At 55.5% G+C, this 20498-nt stretch overlaps 1 long non-coding RNA gene and 8 other non-coding genes across 9 annotated transcripts; all 9 read right to left on the bottom strand.

Annotated features, from left to right (window-relative positions):
* LOC141277866 (uncharacterized) lies at positions 1-2593 on the bottom strand. Its single transcript, XR_012329732.1, has 3 exons — positions 1421-2593; positions 361-502; positions 1-183 (listed from the first exon to the last, which is right to left on the bottom strand). It is a non-coding gene; the product is annotated as an uncharacterized lncRNA (long non-coding RNA).
* Positions 1772-1864, bottom strand: LOC117311355 (small nucleolar RNA SNORD116). The gene has a single exon (XR_004525567.1). It is a non-coding gene; the product is annotated as a small nucleolar RNA SNORD116 (small nucleolar RNA).
* Positions 2594-4651: 2058 nt separating the features above from the next.
* LOC117311375 (small nucleolar RNA SNORD116) lies at positions 4652-4744 on the bottom strand. The gene has a single exon (XR_004525585.1). It is a non-coding gene; the product is annotated as a small nucleolar RNA SNORD116 (small nucleolar RNA).
* A 2784-nt stretch (positions 4745-7528) lies between these two features.
* On the bottom strand, positions 7529-7621 carry LOC117311374 (small nucleolar RNA SNORD116). The gene has a single exon (XR_004525584.1). It is a non-coding gene; the product is annotated as a small nucleolar RNA SNORD116 (small nucleolar RNA).
* Positions 7622-10406: 2785 nt separating this feature from the next.
* LOC117311373 (small nucleolar RNA SNORD116) lies at positions 10407-10499 on the bottom strand. Its single transcript, XR_004525583.1, has one exon. It is a non-coding gene; the product is annotated as a small nucleolar RNA SNORD116 (small nucleolar RNA).
* A 1936-nt stretch (positions 10500-12435) lies between these two features.
* Positions 12436-12528, bottom strand: LOC117311337 (small nucleolar RNA SNORD116). The gene has a single exon (XR_004525550.1). It is a non-coding gene; the product is annotated as a small nucleolar RNA SNORD116 (small nucleolar RNA).
* Positions 12529-14459: 1931 nt separating this feature from the next.
* Positions 14460-14552, bottom strand: LOC117311366 (small nucleolar RNA SNORD116). The gene has a single exon (XR_004525577.1). It is a non-coding gene; the product is annotated as a small nucleolar RNA SNORD116 (small nucleolar RNA).
* Positions 14553-17337: 2785 nt separating this feature from the next.
* Positions 17338-17430, bottom strand: LOC117311371 (small nucleolar RNA SNORD116). Its single transcript, XR_004525582.1, has one exon. It is a non-coding gene; the product is annotated as a small nucleolar RNA SNORD116 (small nucleolar RNA).
* Positions 17431-20212: 2782 nt separating this feature from the next.
* On the bottom strand, positions 20213-20305 carry LOC117311368 (small nucleolar RNA SNORD116). Its single transcript, XR_004525579.1, has one exon. It is a non-coding gene; the product is annotated as a small nucleolar RNA SNORD116 (small nucleolar RNA).
* Positions 20306-20498: the final 193 nt, after the last annotated feature.

Genomic DNA, 20498 nt, shown 5'->3' with positions numbered 1-20498 from the left:
AAACCTAATATCCAGTGGCACATCTTAGGGTGGGTGAACGCCTACCTTCCTGAGTCATCTGGGACCATGCTGACCAACATGCCCCCACCTCACTTTTCCAGTTCTCCTGATCACCTCCAGTCATCACACAATGCGAAAGTCTTCTTGCCTTTCCTGACGGCCACCCCTGCCCAGCAACTGCACCTGAGAAGTGGACATAAATCACGCAGGCTTCAGCATTGGACCGGGGTCCTCAGAGAACGGGTTTCATGCGAATGTTTGCCTGGGCTTGAGCCCGGACCCTGCTTCCCAAGGACCTCTACCCTTACTGAGGACTCAATGTTTGTCTGACAGCACGACTGCAGAAAGTTAGGCACGTACGTTGGCCGGTATGTGAGAGGGTCTACGTGTGTGTTCACACGTGAGCGCGTGTGGGACCGTAACTGCGCACGAGGACGTGCTTCTGGGCTTCTTTGTGTTCCTCTGAATCTGCATCTTGGTCTCCGTGGGTCCCTGAGGCCCTCTGCAGAGACACCGAATCGTTAAAGACACAGTTAATACACAGCACGCTGCCTTTGGACACCGCCCCCCCGAATGGAGAAAGACCCCTTCAAGCTTCAAGAGGCTGAATGCGAACTCTGAAACGCGGAGGCTGTTGAAGGAGGCCACGGATTCCCGCTCTCCCACAACCAAGCCTTCTGACCAAAGCACAATGAGCTAACCAGACTTGCCTCCCGGCCGTGGGTGTGACATATACGTGGACCCGGAGAACCTGCCAGCTAGTAGCACATCTGATGTGCGCTTGGGGCCACTTCCAGCACTCGCGGAGGCAAGACAACCTCTGCTGGTCGGGCCGACCCTGACCTGCGGCAGGCTACAGGCAAGATGCAGCCCGGAACCACTCGAGGGGTAACGAAATTTGGCCTATGTGCCTATTCTCGCCAACTAGGCCAAATCACTTTCTGTGGGCCCATAGGAATGCCCACCACAGGAAGTGATGGGCTTCAGCAACCATGACCCAAGTTCAGACCCCACAGCCAAAACTAAGCTACCATCCCTGCCACGTTTCGCCAGCACCCACCCAGCAGGGTTAGCGGCCCTGAACCCTGAGGAAACGCACAAATCCTTGCCAGCCTCATCCTCCGTGGCCTCCTCCTGTCCACGGGGCAACTCGACCCTATTGGAAGCCACAGACATCGTGCAAACAGGGGGACACTGTACACCTGCGATGACAGATCGCAAGCATGTCCGCTTTGATGACACTGACCCTACCCCACGGATCCTGGCACTTCTCCACTGCCACAGCGACACTACCGAGAACCTCACAGAGATCAAAGGCACTGCCCTCGAGAACCACAGACAGATTGCCAACGGAAGACCTCTGCCACCCAAGGGGACCTGGAAGCTTCAAAGGGCACAGTGCCTGTCTGCGGCAGCGCACCCGGCATCGCAACAGTGCCCGCGTTGCTGTTCCGCCAACACACCGCTCCAGGTAAATCTCTGGCTCTTCGAAAGTCCCTGCGTGCCTCACGGGCCGGACACATCATGCCCTGTGGGAGAAAAAGTTTTCGCTTTGCACATTCCCAAACAAGGGAACAAAGTGGCCAAAGGGCATGTTCGCATAACTCACCTATCTTCAGGGAGAGCGGCACAGACGCCTCAGCATGTCTATCTTCTCTACGTCCTGCAAGACACCCTTTGGGCATCATTCCTCCGGCAATGGGATCACAAATCTATGCAGGTTACCTACCTTGCTCCTCACTGTCCGTACGCCCGAGAGAGGAAACGTGCTGGACCTCAGACTCGATGAGGAGACGGTACAGTGTTCTCACTCATTTTGTTCAGATTTTCCAAGGAATGCATACAAGGGTGTCATCATCGATCCAAGCACGTGCTGGGACGCAGCAGAACACATCCGGGCATGCATGCGGGTCTGCAGAGGAGCCATGACCTCGTAGTACTCCAAAACCCTGGGGAATCCACAGCCCTCAGGCCACTCTGCAAGAGCAACAGTCAATCTACTCTTGAAGCCACTGGGCCCGTCTGAGGAAAACCTAATATCCAGTGGCACATGTTAGGGTGGGTGAACGCCTACCTTCCTGAGTCATCCGGGACCACGCTTAGAAACCTGTCCCCACCTCACTTTTCCAGTTCTCCTTAGCACCTCCAGTCATCACACAACGCGAAAGACTTCTTGCTTTACTGTCGGCCACCCTTGCCCAGAAACCGCACCTGAGAAGTGGACATAAATCACACAGGCTTCAGAATTGGACCTGGGTCCTCAGAGAACGTGATTCATGCGAATGTTTACCTGGGCTTGAGCCCGGACCCTGCTTCCCAAGGACCTCTACCCTTACTGAGAACTCAATGTTTGTCTGACAACACGACTGCAGAAAGTTAGGCATGTACGTTGGCCGGTATGTCAGAGGGTCTATGTGTGTGTTCACACCTGTGCGTGTATATGACTGTAACTGCTCACGAGGACGCGCTTCTGGGCTTCTTTGTGTTCCTCTGAATCCGCATCTTGGTCTCTGTGTGTCCCTGAGGTCCTCCACAGGGACACCGAACCGTAAAAGCCACAGTTGATACACAGCGCGCTGGCACTGGACACCGCCCTCCCTAAATGGAGAAAGACCCCTTCAAGCTTCAAGAGGCCGAATGCAAACTCTGAAACCCAGGGGCTTTTGAAATAGGCCACGGATTCCCGCTCTCCCACAGCCAAGCCTTCTGACCAAAGCACAAAGACCTAACCAGTCTTGCCTCCCGGCCGTGGGTATGACATATACGTGGACCCAGAGACCCTGCCAGCTAGTAGCACATCTGATGTGCACTTTGGGCCTCTTTGAGCACTCCTGGAGGCAAGAGAACCTCCGCTGGTCGGGACGACCCTGACCTGCAGCACGCTACTGGCAAGATGCGGGCCGGCACCACTCAAGGGACTAACGAAATTCGGCCAATGTGCGAATTCTCGCCTACTAGGCCAAATCAATTTCCGTGGACCCATGGGAATGCCCACCCCAGGAAGTGGTGGGCTTCAGCAACCATGACCCCGGTTCGGACCCCACAGCCGAAGCTAGGCTACCATCCCTGCCATGTTTCGCCAGCACCCAGCCAGTAGTGTTGGCGGCCCTGAACCCCGAGGAAACGCACAAACCCTGGACAGATTCTTCCTCCGTGCCTTCCTCCGGCCCACGGGGCAACTCGACCCTACTGGAAGCCACAGACATGGTGCAAACAGGGGTACACACTGTACACCAGGGATTACAGATCGCAAGCATGTCTGCTTTGATGACACTGACCCTACCCCACGGATCCTAGCACTTCTCCACTGCCACAGCGACACTACCGAGAACCTCACAGAGATCAAAGGCACTGTCCCCGAGAACCACAGACAGATTGCCAACGGAAGACCTCTGCCACCCAAGGGGACCTGGAAGCTTCAAAGGGCACAGTGCCTGTCTGCGGCAGCGCACCCGGCATCGCAACAGTGCCCGCGTCGCTGTTCCGCCAACACACTGCTCCTGATAAATCTCTGCCTCTTCGAAAGTCCCGCGTGCCTCACGGGCCGGACGCATCATGCCCTGTGGGAGAAAATCTTTTCGCTTTGCACATTCCCAAACAAGGCAACATACTGGCCAAATGGCATGTTCACACAACTCACCTATCCTCAAGGAGAGCGGCACAGACGCCTCAGCATGTCTATCTGCTCTACGTCCTGCAAGACACCCTCTGGGCATCATTCCTCCAGCAATGGGATCACAACTCTACGCAGGTTACCTACCTCACCCCATCCTCTTGAACTGCCAAACCCATCCCCTTCATAGGCAACTGATGCCAACCCATCACGGACAGGACACATCCTTGGGAAGCCGTGGCCAGCGCCTGCACCCCAATAATGACAGCCCATCCCACGACATAACACAGGACATGTCCTCATGATGCCTTACCTTCCTCTCCAGGAAACAGCCACCACGCAGGCTTAAATGCAGCACTCGGTACTAACCCCACTCCACGATGGCCCGCTTTGTGCCAACACCTGTGCCGGGAGCTGTAGTACAGGAGCTGACATGGGCCCTAACTAGGCCTAATCCATCAGTCCCCTTCCACCAAGGCCCAACCCCAGTCCAGATCCACTCACTGATCCAGCCACACCGGGAACTCAAGAACGTCAAAGCGCCAAAGCAAACGACAGTGAGGGCCACAGGCCTGGCCTCATGCTCCAGGCCCCAACCGGGGAAGCTTGCTCGTTTTGGCTTCCAGAGCTAAACCCCGAAGCGGCGTGCACAAAGCGTGATCCCGGCCAAAACACACCATTCCAAGCTGCAAGCTCACTGGGCCTACACCAGGACACACTCCGACTCTTAAGACCAGCAGGAGAGCCTGCCCCCTCGCATTCCTTCAACGGTCTTTCACCACTGACCTGATATTCATAGACGACCCAGCTCATGGGCAGACACAGTCGACCCTCAGAGAGGAGCCCCTCCAAGTCTGGAGCCCTGAGTGGTGTTTGCATGCATGTCAGCAGGGGACGCGGGGCCTAAGCATGTCTATCTTCTCTAAGTCCTGCCACACACCCTTTGGGCGTTATTCCACTGGCAATGGGATCACAACTCTACCCAATTTACATACCTCGCTCCTCACTGTCCCCTACGCCCGAGAGAGGAAACTTGCTGGACATGAGACTCGATGAGGAGACGGTAGAGGGTTCTCACTCATTTTGTTCAGATTTTCCAAGGAATGCATACAAGGGTGTCATCATCGATCCAAGCACGTGCTGGGACGCAGCAGAACACAACCAGGCATGCCATGCGGGTCTGCAGAGGAGCCATGACCTCGTAGTACTCCAAAACCCTGGGGAATCTGCAGCCCTCAGGCCACTCTGCAAGAGCAACAGACAAACTACTCTTGAAGCCACTGGGCCCGTCTGAGGAAAACCTAATATCCAATGGCACATCTTAGGCTGAGTGAATGCCTACCTTCCTGAGTCATCTGGGACCACGCTTAGAAACCTGTCCCCACCTCACTTTTCCAGTTCTCCTTAGCACCTCCAGTCATCAGACAATGCGAAAGTCTTCTTGCCTTTACTGTCGGCCACCCTTGCCCAGAAACCGCACCTGAGAAGTGGACATAAATCACGCAGGCTTCAGAATTGGACTGGGGCCCACAGAGAGTGTGATTCGTGCGAATGTTTACCTGGGCTTGAGCCAGGACCCTGCTTCCCAAGGACCTCTATCCTTACTGAGAACTCAATGTTTGTCTGACAACACGACTGCAGAAAGTTAGGCACGTACGTTGGCCGGTATTTCAGAGGGTCTATGTGTGTGTTCACACCTATGCGTGTATGTGACTGTAACAGCTCACGAGGACGAGCTTCTGGGCTTCTTTGTGTTCCTCTGAATCCGCATCTTGGTCTCCGTGTGTCCCTGAGGACCTCCCCAGAGACACCGAACCGTAAAAGCCACAGTTGATACGCAGTGCACTGGCACTGGACACCGCCCTCCCTAAATGGAGAAAGACCCCTTCAAGCTTCAAGAGGCCGAATGCAAACTCTGAAACCCAGGGGCTGTTGAAATAGGCCACGGATTCCCGCTCTCCCACAGCCAAGCCTTCTGACCAAAGCACAAAGACCTAACCAGACTTGCCTCCCGGCCGTGGGTGTGACATACGTGGACCCGGAGATCCTGCCAGCTAGTAGCACGTCTGATGTGCCCTTTGGGCCTCTTTGAGCACTCCCGGAGACAAGACAACCTCCGCTGGTCGGGCCGACCCTGACCTGCGGCAGGATACAGGCAACGTGCAGCCCGGCACCACTCGAGGGGTAACGAAATTTGGCCTATGTGCCTATTCTCGCCAACTAGGCCAAATCACTTTCTGTGGGCCCATAGGAATGCCCACCACAGGAAGTGATGGGCTTCAGCAACCATGACCCAAGTTCAGACCCCACAGCCGAAACTAGGCTACCATCCCTGCCACGTTTCGCCAGCACCCACCCAGCAGGGTTGGCGGCCCTGAACCCTGAGGAAACGCACAAATCCTTGCCAGCCTCGTCCTCCGTGGCCTCCTCCTGCCCACGGGGCAACTTGACCCTATTGGAAGCCACAGACATCGTGCAAACAGGGGGACACTGTACACCTGCGATGACAGATCGAAAGCATGTCCGCTTTGATGACACTGACCATACCCCACGGATCCTGGCACTTCTCCACTGCCACAGCGACACTACCGAGAACCTCACAGAGATCAAAGGCACTGCCCTCGAGAACCACAGACAGATTGCCAACGGAAAACCTCTGCCACCCAAGGGGACCTGGAAGCTTCAAAGGGCACAGTGCCTGTCTGCGGCAGCGCACCCGGCATCGCAACAGTGCCCGCGTCGCTGTTCCGCCAACACACTGCTCCTGATAAATCTCTGCCTCTTCGAAAATCCCGCGTGCCTCACGGGCCGGACGCATCATGCCCTGTGGGAGAAAATCTTTTCGCTTTGCACATTCCCAAACAAGGCAACATATTGGCCAAATGGCATGTTCACACAACTCACCTATCCTCAAGGAGAGCGGCACAGACGCCTCAGCATGTCTATCTGCTCTACGTCCTGCAAGACACCCTCTGGGCATCATTCCTCCAGCAATGGGATCACAACTCTACGCAGGTTACCTACCTCACCCCATCCTCTTGAACTGCCAAACCCATCCCCTTCATAGGCAACTGATGCCAACCCATCACGGACAGGACACATCCTTGGGAAGCCGTGGCCAGCGCCTGCACCCCAATAATGACAGCCCATCCCACGACATAACACAGGACATGTCCTCATGATGCCTTACCTTCCTCTCCAGGAAACAGCCACCACGCAGGCTTAAATGCAGCACTCGGTACTAACCCCACTCCACGATGGCCCGCTTTGTGCCAACACCTGTGCCGGGAGCTGTAGTACAGGAGCTGACATGGGCCCTAACTAGGCCTAATCCATCAGTCCCCTTCCACCAAGGCCCAACCCCAGTCCAGATCCACTCACTGATCCAGCCACACCGGGAACTCAAGAACGTCAAAGCGCCAAAGCAAACGACAGTGAGGGCCACAGGCCTGGCCTCATGCTCCAGGCCCCAACCGGGGAAGCTTGCTCGTTTTGGCTTCCAGAGCTAAACCCCGAAGCGGCGTGCACAAAGCGTGATCCCGGCCAAAACACACCATTCCAAGCTGCAAGCTCACTGGGCCTACACCAGGACACACTCCGACTCTTAAGACCAGCAGGAGAGCCTGCCCCCTCGCATTCCTTCAACGGTCTTTCACCACTGACCTGATATTCATAGACGACCCAGCTCATGGGCAGACACAGTCGACCCTCAGAGAGGAGCCCCTCCAAGTCTGGAGCCCTGAGTGGTGTTTGCATGCATGTCAGCAGGGGACGCGGGGCCTAAGCATGTCTATCTTCTCTAAGTCCTGCCACACACCCTTTGGGCGTTATTCCACTGGCAATGGGATCACAACTCTACCCAATTTACATACCTCGCTCCTCACTGTCCCCTACGCCCGAGAGAGGAAACTTGCTGGACATGAGACTCGATGAGGAGACGGTAGAGGGTTCTCACTCATTTTGTTCAGATTTTCCAAGGAATGCATACAAGGGTGTCATCATCGATCCAAGCACGTGCTGGGATGCAGCAGAACACATGCGGGCATGCATGCGGGTCTGCAGAGGAGCCATGACCTCGTAGTACTCCAAAACCCTGGGGAATCCACAGCCCTCAGGCCACTCTGCAAGAGCAACAGTCAATCTACTCTTGAAGCCACTGGGCCCGTCTGAGGAAAACCTAATATCCAGTGGCACATGTTAGGGTGGGTGAACGCCTACCTTCCTGAGTCATCCGGGACCACGCTTAGAAACCCGTCCCCACCTCACTTTTCCAGTTCTCCTTAGCACCTCCAGTCATCACACAACGCGAAAGACTTCTTGCTTTACTGTCGGCCACCCTTGCCCAGAAACCGCACCTGAGAAGTGGACATAAATCACACAGGCTTCAGAATTGGACCTGGGTCCTCAGAGAACGTGATTCATGCGAATGTTTACCTGGGCTTGAGCCCGGACCCTGCTTCCCAAGGACCTCTACCCTTACTGAGAACTCAATGTTTGTCTGACAACACGACTGCAGAAAGTTAGGCATGTACGTTGGCCGGTATGTCAGAGGGTCTATGTGTGTGTTCACACCTATGCGTGTATATGACTGTAACTGCTCACGAGGACGCGCTTCTGGGCTTCTTTGTGTTCCTCTGAATCCGCATCTTGGTCTCCGTGGGTCCCTGAGGACCTCCACAGAGACACCGAACCGTAAAAGCCACAGTTGATACACAGCGCACTGGCACTGGACACCGCCCTCCCTAAATGGAGAAAGACCCCTTCAAGCTTCAAGAGGCCGAATGCAAACTCTGAATCCCAGGGGCTTTTGAAATAGGCCACGGATTCCCGCTCTCCCACAGCCAAGCCTTCTGACCAAAGCACAAAGACCTAACCAGTCTTGCCTCCCGGCCGTGGGTATGACATATACGTGGACCCAGAGACCCTGCCAGCTAGTAGCACATCTGATGTGCACTTTGGGCCTCTTTGAGCACTCCTGGAGGCAAGAGAACCTCCGCTGGTCGGGACGACCCTGACCTGCAGCACGCTACTGGCAAGATGCGGGCCGGCACCACTCAAGGGACTAACGAAATTCGGCCAATGTGCGAATTCTCGCCTACTAGGCCAAATCAATTTCCGTGGACCCATGGGAATGCCCACCCCAGGAAGTGGTGGGCTTCAGCAACCATGACCCCGGTTCGGACCCCACAGCCGAAGCTAGGCTACCATCCCTGCCATGTTTCGCCAGCACCCAGCCAGTAGTGTTGGCGGCCCTGAACCCCGAGGAAACGCACAAACCCTGGACAGATTCTTCCTCCGTGCCTTCCTCCGGCCCACGGGGCAACTCGACCCTACTGGAAGCCACAGACATGGTGCAAACAGGGGTACACTGTACACCAGGGATTACAGATCGCAAGCATGTCTGCTTTGATGACACTGACCCTACCTCACGGATCCTAGCACTTCTCCACTGCCACAGCGACACTACTGAGAACCTCACAGAGATCAAAGGCACTGTCCCCACGAACCACAGACAGATTGCCAACGGAAGACCTCTGCCACCCAAGGGGACCTGGAAGCTTCAAAGGGCACAGTGCCTGTCTGCGGCAGCGCACCCGGCATCGCAACAGTGCCCGCGTCGCTGTTCCGCCAACACACTGCTCCTGATAAATCTCTGCCTCTTCGAAAGTCCCGCGTGCCTCACGGGCCGGACGCATCATGCCCTGTGGGAGAAAATCTTTTCGCTTTGCACATTCCCAAACAAGGCAACATACTGGCCAAATGGCATGTTCACACAACTCACCTATCCTCAAGGAGAGCGGCACAGACGCCTCAGCATGTCTATCTGCTCTACGTCCTGCAAGACACCCTCTGGGCATCATTCCTCCAGCAATGGGATCACAACTCTACGCAGGTTACCTACCTCACCCCATCCTCTTGAACTGCCAAACCCATCCCCTTCATAGGCAACTGATGCCAACCCATCACGGACAGGACACATCCTTGGGAAGCCGTGGCCAGCGCCTGCACCCCAATAATGACAGCCCATCCCACGACATAACACAGGACATGTCCTCATGATGCCTTACCTTCCTCTCCAGGAAACAGCCACCACGCAGGCTTAAATGCAGCACTCGGTACTAACCCCACTCCACGATGGCCCGCTTTGTGCCAACACCTGTGCCGGGAGCTGTAGTACAGGAGCTGACATGGGCCCTAACTAGGCCTAATCCATCAGTCCCCTTCCACCAAGGCCCAACCCCAGTCCAGATCCACTCACTGATCCAGCCACACCGGGAACTCAAGAACGTCAAAGCGCCAAAGCAAACGACAGTGAGGGCCACAGGCCTGGCCTCATGCTCCAGGCCCCAACCGGGGAAGCTTGCTCGTTTTGGCTTCCAGAGCTAAACCCCGAAGCGGCGTGCACAAAGCGTGATCCCGGCCAAAACACACCATTCCAAGCTGCAAGCTCACTGGGCCTACACCAGGACACACTCCGACTCTTAAGACCAGCAGGAGAGCCTGCCCCCTCGCATTCCTTCAACGGTCTTTCACCACTGACCTGATATTCATAGACGACCCAGCTCATGGGCAGACACAGTCGACCCTCAGAGAGGAGCCCCTCCAAGTCTGGAGCCCTGAGTGGTGTTTGCATGCATGTCAGCAGGGGACGCGGGGCCTAAGCATGTCTATCTTCTCTAAGTCCTGCCACACACCCTTTGGGCGTTATTCCACTGGCAATGGGATCACAACTCTACCCAATTTACATACCTCGCTCCTCACTGTCCCCTACGCCCGAGAGAGGAAACTTGCTGGACATGAGACTCGATGAGGAGACGGTAGAGGGTTCTCACTCATTTTGTTCAGATTTTCCAAGGAATGCATACAAGGGTGTCATCATCGATCCAAGCACGTGCTGGGACGCAGCAGAACACAACGAGGCATGCCATGCGGGTCTGCAGAGGAGCCATGACCTCGTAGTACTCCAAAACCCTGGGGAATCTGCAGCCCTCAGGCCACTCTGCAAGAGCAACAGACAAACTACTCTTGAAGCCACTGGGCCCGTCTGAGGAAAACCTAATATCCAATGGCACATCTTAGGCTGAGTGAACGCCTACCTTCCTGAGTCATCCGGGACCACGCTTAGAAACCTGTCCCCACCTCACTTTTCCAGTTCTCCTTAGCACCTCCAGTCATCAGACAATGCGAAAGTCTTCTTGCCTTTACTGTCGGCCACCCTTGCCCAGAAACCGCACCTGAGAAGTGGACATAAATCACGCAGGCTTCAGAATTGGACTGGGGCCCACAGAGCGTGTGATTCGTGCGAATGTTTACCTGGGCTTGAGCCAGGACCCTGCTTCCCAAGGACCTCTATCCTTACTGAGAACTCAATGTTTGTCTGACAACACGACTGCAGAAAGTTAGGCACGTACGTTGGCCGGTATTTCAGAGGGTCTATGTGTGTGTTCACACCTATGCGTGTAGGTGACTGTAACAGCTCACGAGGACGAGCTTCTGGGCTTCTTTGTGTTCCTCTGAATCCGCATCTTGGTCTCCGTGTGTCCCTGAGGACCTCCACAGAGACACCGAACCGTAAAAGCCGCAGTTGATACGCAGTGCACTGGCACTGGACACCGCCCTCCCTAAATGGAGAAAGACCCCTTCAAGCTTCAAGAGGCCGAATGCAAACTCTGAAACCCAGGGGCTGTTGAAATAGGACACGGATTCCCGCTCTCCCACAACCAAGCCTTCTGACCAAAGCACAAAGACCTAACCAGACTTGCCTCCCGGCCGTGGGTGTGACATATACGTGGACCCGGAGAACCTGCCAGCTAGTAGCACATCTGATGTGCGCTTGGGGCCACTTCCAGCACTCCCGGAGACAAGACAACCTCCGCTGGTCGGGCCGACCCGACCTGCGGCAGGCTACAGGCAACGTGCAGCCCGGCACCACTCGAGGGGTAACGAAATTTGGCCTATGTGCCTATTCTCGCCAACTAGGCCAAATCACTTTCTGTGGGCCCATAGGAATGCCCACCACAGGAAGTGATGGGCTTCAGCAACCATGACCCAAGTTCAGACCCCACAGCCGAAACTAGGCTACCATCCCTGCCACGTTTCACAAGCACCCACCCAGCAGGGTTGGCGGCCCTGAACCCTGAGGAAACGCACAAATCCTTGCCAGCCTCGTCCTCCGTGGCCTCCTCCTGCCCACGGGGCAACTCGACCCTATTGGAAGCCACAGACATCGTGCAAACAGGGCGACAATGTACACCTGCGATGAGAGATCGCAAGCATGTCCGCTTTGATGACACTGACCATACCCCACGGATCCTGGCACTTCTCCACTGCCACAGCGACACTACCGAGAACCTCACAGAGATCAAAGGCACTGTCCCCGAGAACCACAGACAGATTGTCAACGGAAGACCTCTGCCACCCAAGGGGACCTGGAAGCTTCAAAGGGCACAGTGCCTGTCTGCGGCAGCACACCCGGCATCGCAACAGTGCCCGCGTCGCTGTTCCGCCAACACACCGCTCCAGATAAATCTCTGGCTCTTCGAAAGTCCTGCGTGCCTCACGGACCGGACGCATCATGCCCTGTGGGAGAAAAACTTTTCGCTTTGCACATTCCCAAACAAGGCAACATATTGGCCAAATGGCATGTTCACACAACTCACCTATCCTCAAGGAGAGCGGCACAGACGCCTCAGCATGTCTATCTTCTCTACGTCCTGCAAGACACCCTTTGGGCGTCATTCCTCCGGCAATGGGATCACAAATCTACGCAGGTTACCTACCTCGCTCCTCACTGTCCGTACACCCGAGAGAGGAAACGTGCTGGACCTCAGACTCGATGAGGAGACGGTAGAGTGTTCTCACTCATTTTGTTCAGATTTTCCAAGGAATGCATACAAGGGTGTCATCATCGATCCAAGCACATGCTGGGACGCAGCAGAACACATCCGGGCATGCATGCGGGTCTGCAGAGGAGCCATGACCTCGTAGTACTCCAAAACCCTGGGGAATCCACAGCCCTCAGGCCACTCTGCAAGAGCAACAATCTACTCTTAAAGCCACTGGGCCCGTCTGAGGAAAACCTAATATCCAGTGGCACATCTTAGGGTGGGTGAACGCCTACCTTCCTGAGTCATCCGGGACCATGCTTACCAACCTGCCCCCACTTCACTTTTCCACTTCTCCTGAGCACCTCCAGTCATCACACAATGCGAAAGTCTTCTTGCCTTTCCTGACGGCCACCCCTGCCCAGCAACTGCACCTGAGAAGTGGACATAAATCACGCAGGCTTCAGAATTGGACCGGGGTCCTCAGAGAACGTGATTCATGCGAATGTTTACCTGGGCTTGAGCCTGGACCCTGCTTCCCAAGGACCTCTACCCTTACTGAGAACTCAATGTTTGTCTGACAGCATGACAGCAGAAAGTTAGGCACGTACGTTGGCCGGTATGTGAGAGGGTCTACGTGTGTGTTCACGCGTGAGCACGTGTGTGACCGTAACTGCGCACGAGGACGCGCTTCTGGGCTTCTCTGTGTTCCTCTGAATCTGCATCTTGGTCTCCGTGGGTCCCTGAGGCCCTCTGCAGAGACACCGAATCGTAAAAGCCACAATTTATACACAGCACGCTGCCTTTGGACACCGCCCCCCCGAATGGAGAAAGACCCCTTCAAGCTTCAAGAGGCTGAATGCGAACTCTGAAACACGGAGGCTGTTGAAGGAGGCCACGGATTCCCGCTCTCCCACAACCAAGCCTTCTGACAAAAGCACAATGAGCTAACCAGACTTGTCTGCCGGCCGTGGGTGTGACATATACGTGGATACGGAGATCCTGCCAGCTACTAGCACATCTGATGTGCGCTTGGGGCCACTTCCAGCACTCCCGGAGGCAAGACAACCTCCGCTGGTCGGGCCGACCCTGACCTGCGGCAGGCTACAGGCAACGTGCAGCCCGGTACCACTCGAGGGGTAACGAAATTTGGCCTATGTGCCTATTCTCGCCAACTAGGCCAAATCACTTTCTGTGGGCCCATAGGAATGCCCACCACAGGAAGTGATGGGCTTCAGCAACCATGACCCAAGTTCAGACCCCACAGCCAAAACTAGGCTACCATCCCTGCCACGTTTCGCCAGCACCCACCCAGCAGGGTTAGCGGCCCTGAACCCTGAGGAAACGCACAAATCCTTGCCAGCCTCATCCTCCGTGGCCTCCTCCTGTCCACGGGGCAACTCGACCCTATTGGAAGCCACAGACATCGTGCAAACAGGGGGACACTGTCCACCTGCGATGAGAGATCGCAAGCATGTCCGCTTTGATGACACTGACCATACCCCACGGATCCTGGCACTTCTCCACTGCCACAGCGACACTACCGAGAACCTCACAGAGATCAAAGGCACTGCCCTCGAGAACCACAGACAGATTGCCAACGGAAGACCTCTGCCACCCAAGGGGACCTGGAAGCTTCAAAGGGCACAGTGCCTGTCTGCGGCAGCGCACCCGGCATCGCAACAGTGCCCGCGTCGCTGTTCCGCCAACACACCGCTCCAGGTAAATCTCTGGCTCTTCGAAAGTCCTGCGTGCCTCACGGGCCGGACGCATCATGCCCTGTGGGAGAAAAACTTTTCGCTTTGCACATTCCCAAACAAGGGAACAAAGTGGCCAAAGGGCATGTTCGCATAACTCACCTATCTTCAAGGAGAGCGGCACAGACGCCTCAGCATGTCTATCTTCTCTACGTCCTGCAAGACACCCTTTGGGCATCATTCCTCCGGCAATGGGATCACAAATCTATGCAGGTTACCTACTTTGCTCCTCACTGTCCGTACGCCCGAGAGAGGAAACGTGCATGACCTCAGACTCGATGAGGAGACGGTAGAGGGTTCTCACTCATTTTGTTCAGATTTTCCAAGGAATGCATACAAGGGTGTCATCATCGATCCAAGCACGTGCTGGGATGCAGCAGAACACATGCGGGCATGCATGCGGGTCTGCAGAGGAGCCATGACCTCGTAGTACTCCAAAACCCTGGGGAATCCACAGCCCTCAGGCCACTCTGCAAGAGCAACAGTCAATCTACTCTTGAAGCCACTGGGCCCGTCTGAGGAAAACCTAATATCCAGTGGCACATGTTAGGGTGGGTGAACGCCTACCTTCCTGAGTCATCCGGGACCACGCTTAGAAACCCGTCCCCACCTCACTTTTCCAGTTCTCCTTAGCACCTCCAGTCATCACACAACGCGAAAGACTTCTTGCTTTACTGTCGGCCACCCTTGCCCAGAAACCGCACCTGAGAAGTGGACATAAATCACACAGGCTTCAGAATTGGACCTGGGTCCTCAGAGAACGTGATTCATGCGAATGTTTACCTGGGCTTGAGCCCGGACCCTGCTTCCCAAGGACCTCTACCCTTACTGAGAACTCAATGTTTGTCTGACAACACGACTGCAGAAAGTTAGGCATGTACGTTGGCCGGTATGTCAGAGGGTCTATGTGTGTGTTCACACCTATGCGTGTATATGACTGTAACTGCTCACGAGGACGCGCTTCTGGGCTTCTTTGTGTTCCTCTGAATCCGCATCTTGGTCTCCGTGGGTCCCTGAGGACCTCCACAGAGACACCGAACCGTAAAAGCCACAGTTGATACACAGCGCACTGGCACTGGACACCGCCCTCCCTAAATGGAGAAAGACCCCTTCAAGCTTCAAGAGGCCGAATGCAAACTCTGAATCCCAGGGGCTTTTGAAATAGGCCACGGATTCCCGCTCTCCCACAGCCAAGCCTTCTGACCAAAGCACAAAGACCTAACCAGTCTTGCCTCCCGGCCGTGGGTATGACATATACGTGGACCCAGAGACCCTGCCAGCTAGTAGCACATCTGATGTGCACTTTGGGCCTCTTTGAGCACTCCTGGAGGCAAGAGAACCTCCGCTGGTCGGGACGACCCTGACCTGCAGCACGCTACTGGCAAGATGCGGGCCGGCACCACTCAAGGGACTAACGAAATTCGGCCAATGTGCGAATTCTCGCCAACTAGGCCAAATCATATTCCGTGGACCCATGGGAATGCCCACCCCAGGAAGTGGTGGGCTTCAGCAACCATGACCCCGGTTCGGACCCCACAGCCGAAGCTAGGCTACCATCCCTGCCATGTTTCGCCAGCACCCAGCCAGTAGTGTTGGCGACCCTGAACCCCGAGGAAACGCACAAACCCTGGACAGATTCTTCCTCCGTGCCTTCCTCCGGCCCACGGGGCAACTCGACCCTACTGGAAGCCACAGACATGGTGCAAACAGGGGTACACTGTACACCAGGGATTACAGATCGAAAGCATGTCCGCTTTGATGACACTGACCCTACCTCACGGATCCTAGCACTTCTCCACTGCCACAGCGACACTACTGAGAACCTCACAGAGATCAAAGGCACTGTCCCCACGAACCACAGACAGATTGCCAACGGAAGACCTCTGCCACCCAAGGGGACCTGGAAGCTTCAAAGGGCACAGTGCCTGTCTGCGGCAGCGCACCCGGCATTGCAACAGTGCCCGCGTCGCTGTTCCGCCAACACACTGCTCCAGATAAATCTCTGGCTCTTCGAAAGTCCCGCGTGCCTCACGGGCCGGACGCATCATGCCCTGTGGGAGAAAATCTTTTCGCTTTGCACATTCCCAAACAAGGCAACATACTGGCCAAATGGCATGTTCACACAACTCACCTATCCTCAAGGAGAGCGGCACAGACGCCTCAGCATGTCTATCTGCTCTACGTCCTGCAAGACACCCTCTGGGCATCATTCCTCCAGCAATGGGATCACAACTCTACGCAGGTTACCTACCTCACCCCATCCTCTTGAACTGCCAAACCCATCCCCTTCATAGGCAACTGATGCCAACCCATCACGGACAGGACACATCCTTGGGAAGCCGTGGCCAGCGCCTGCACCCCAATAATGACAGCCCATCCCACGACATAACACAGGACATGTCCTCATGATGCCTTACCTTCCTCTCCAGGAAACAGCCACCACGCAGGCTTAAATGCAGCACTCGGTACTAACCCCACTCCACGATGGCCCGCTTTGTGCCAACACCTGTGCCGGGAGCTGTAGTACAGGAGCTGACATGGGCCCTAACTAGGCCTAATCCATCAGTCCCCTTCCACCAAGGCCCAACCCCAGTCCAGATCCACTCACTGATCCAGCCACACCGGGAACTCAAGAACGTCAAAGCGCCAAAGCAAACGACAGTGAGGGCCACAGGCCTGGCCTCATGCTCCAGGCCCCAACCGGGGAAGCTTGCTCGTTTTGGCTTCCAGAGCTAAACCCCGAAGCGGCGTGCACAAAGCGTGATCCCGGCCAAAACACACCATTCCAAGCTGCAAGCTCACTGGGCCTACACCAGGACACACTCCGACTCTTAAGACCAGCAGGAGAGCCTGCCCCCTCGCATTCCTTCAACGGTCTTTCACCACTGACCTGATATTCATAGACGACCCAGCTCATGGGCAGACACAGTCGACCCTCAGAGAGGAGCCCCTCCAAGTCTGGAGCCCTGAGTGGTGTTTGCATGCATGTCAGCAGGGGACGCGGGGCCTAAGCATGTCTATCTTCTCTAAGTCCTGCCACACACCCTTTGGGCGTTATTCCACTGGCAATGGGATCACAACTCTACCCAATTTACATACCTCGCTCCTCACTGTCCCCTACGCCCGAGAGAGGAAACTTGCTGGACATGAGACTCGATGAGGAGACGGTAGAGGGTTCTCACTCATTTTGTTCAGATTTTCCAAGGAATGCATACAAGGGTGTCATCATCGATCCAAGCACGTGCTGGGACGCAGCAGAACACAACCAGGCATGCCATGCGGGTCTGCAGAGGAGCCATGACCTCGTAGTACTCCAAAACCCTGGGGAATCTGCAGCCCTCAGGCCACTCTGCAAGAGCAACAGACAAACTACTCTTGAAGCCACTGGGCCCGTCTGAGGAAAACCTAATATCCAATGGCACATCTTAGGCTGAGTGAACGCCTACCTTCCTGAGTCATCCGGGACCACGCTTAGAAACCTGTCCCCACCTCACTTTTCCAGTTCTCCTTAGCACCTCCAGTCATCAGACAATGCGAAAGTCTTCTTGCCTTTACTGTCGGCCACCCTTGCCCAGAAACCGCACCTGAGAAGTGGACATAAATCACGCAGGCTTCAGAATTGGACTGGGGCCCACAGAGAGTGTGATTCGTGCGAATGTTTACCTGGGCTTGAGCCAGGACCCTGCTTCCCAAGGACCTCTATCCTTACTGAGAACTCAATGTTTGTCTGACAACACGACTGCAGAAAGTTAGGCACATACGTTGGCCGGTATTTCAGAGGGTCTATGTGTGTGTTCACACCTATGCGTGTATGTGACTGTAACAGCTCACGAGGACGAACTTCTGGGCTTCTTTGTGTTCCTCTGAATCCGCATCTTGGTCTCCGAGGGTCCCTGAGGACCTCCACAGAGACACCGAACCGTAAAAGCCACAGTTGATACGCAGTGCACTGGCACTGGACACCGCCCTCCCTAAATGGAGAAAGACCCCTTCAAGCTTCAAGAGGCCGAATGCAAACTCTGAAACCCAGGGGCTGTTGAAATAGGCCACGGATTCCCGCTCTCCCACAGGCAAGCCTTCTGACCAAAGCACAAAGACCTAACCAGACTTGCCTCCCGGCCGTGGGTGTAACATACGTGGACCCGGAGATCCTGCCAGCTAGTAGCACGTCTGATGTGCCCTTTGGGCCTCTTTGAGCACTCCCAGAGGCAAGACAACCTCCGCTGGTCGGGCCGACCCTGACCTGCGGCAGGCTACAGGCAACATGCCGCCCAGCACCACTCAAGAGGCTAATGAAATTCGGCCTATGTGGCAATTCTCGCCAACTAGGCCAAATCACTTTCTGTGGACCCATAGGAATGCCCACCACAGGAAGTGGTGGGCTTCAGCAACCATGACCCAAGTTCAGACCCCACAGTCGAAACTAGGCTACCATCCCTGCCATGTCTCGCCAGCACCCAGCCAGCAGTGTTGGCTGCCCTGAACCCCGAGTAAACGCACAAATTCTTGCCAGCCTCGTCCTCCGTGGCCTCCTCCTGCCCACGGGGCAACTCGAACCTATTGGAAGCCACAGACATCATGCAAAGAGGGGGACCCTGTACACCAGGGATGACAGACCGCAAGCATGTCCGCTTTGATGACACTGACCCTACCCCACAGATCCTAGCACTTCTCCACTGCCACAGCAACACTACCGAGAACCTCACAGAGATCAAAGGCACTGTCCCCGAGAACCACAGACAGATTGCCAACGGAAGACCTCTGCCACCCAAGGGGACCTGGAAGCTTCAAAGGGCACAGTGCCTGTCTGCGGCAGCGCACCCGGCATCGCAACAGTGCCCGCGTCGCTGTTCCGCCAACACACTGCTCCAGATAAATCTCTGGCTCTTCGAAAGTCCTGCGTGCCTCACAGGCCGGCCGCATCATGCCTTCTGGGAGAAAAACTTTTCGCTTTGCACATTCCCAAACAAGGGAACAAAGTGGCCAAAGGGCATGTTCGCATAACTCACCTATCCTCAAGGAGAGCGGCACAGACGCCTCAGCATGTCTATCTTCTCTACGTCCTGCAAGACACCCTTTGGGCGTCATTCCTCCGGCAATGGGATCACAACTCTACGCAGGTTACCTACCTCAACGCATCCTCATAAACTGCCAAAGCCATCTCCTTCATAGGCAGCTGATGCAACCCATCACGGACAGGACACATCCTTCGGAAGCCGTGGCCAGCGCCTGCACCCCAATAATGACAGCCCATCCCACGACATCACACAGGACATGTCCTCATGATGCCTTACCTTCCTCTCCACGAAACAGCCACCACGCAGGCTTAAATGCACCACTCGGTGCTAACCCCACTCCATGATGGCCCACTTTGTGTCAACACCTGTGCTGGGAGCTGCAGTACAGGAGCTGACATGGGCCCTACCTAGGCCTAATCCACCAGTCCCCTTCCACCAAAGCCCAACCCCAGTCCACACCCACTCACTGCTCCAGCCACACCGGGAACTCTAGAACATCAAAGCTCCAAATCAAACGACAGAAAGGTCCACAGGCCTGGCCTCATACTCCAGGCCCCAACCAGGGAAGCTTGCTCGTTTTGGCTTCCAGAGCTAAACCCTGAAGCGGCGTGCACAAAGCGAGATCCCGGCCAAAACACACCTTTCCAAGCTGCAAGCTCACTGGGCCTACACCACCACACACTCCAACCCTGAAGACCAGCAGGAGAGCCTGACCTCTCACACTCCCTCAACGGTCTTTCAGCAGTGACCTGATATTCACAGACAACCCAGCTTAGAGGCAGACACAGTCAACCCCCAGAGAGGAGCCCCTCCAGGTCTAGAGCCCTGAGTGGTGTTTGCATGCATGTCAGCAGGGGACGCTGGCCCTCAGCATGTCTATCTTCCCTACGTCATGCAAGACACCCTTTGGTGTCATTCCTCAGGCAATGGGATCACAACTCTATGCAGGTTACCTACCTCGCTCCTCACAGTGCCCTACGCCCGAAGAGGAAACGTGCTGGACCTCAGATTTGATGAGGAGATGGTAGAGTGTTCTCACTCATTTTGTTCAGATTTTCCAAGGAATGCACACAAGGGTGTCATCATCGATCTAAGCACGTGCTGGGACGCTGCAGAACACAAGCAGGCATGGCATGAGGGTCTGCAGAGGAGCCATGACATCGTAGTACTCCAAAAGCCGGGGATATCCACTGCCCTCAGGCCACTCTGCAAGAGCAACAGTCAAACTACTCTTGAAGCCACTGGGCAAGTCTGAGGAAAACATAATATCCACTGGCACAATTTT

This window comes from Tursiops truncatus, chromosome 2 (genome assembly GCF_011762595.2).
Source record: "Tursiops truncatus isolate mTurTru1 chromosome 2, mTurTru1.mat.Y, whole genome shotgun sequence".
Lineage (NCBI taxonomy): Eukaryota > Metazoa > Chordata > Mammalia > Artiodactyla > Delphinidae > Tursiops > Tursiops truncatus.
This window is presented reverse-complemented; position numbering and strand designations above follow the sequence as displayed.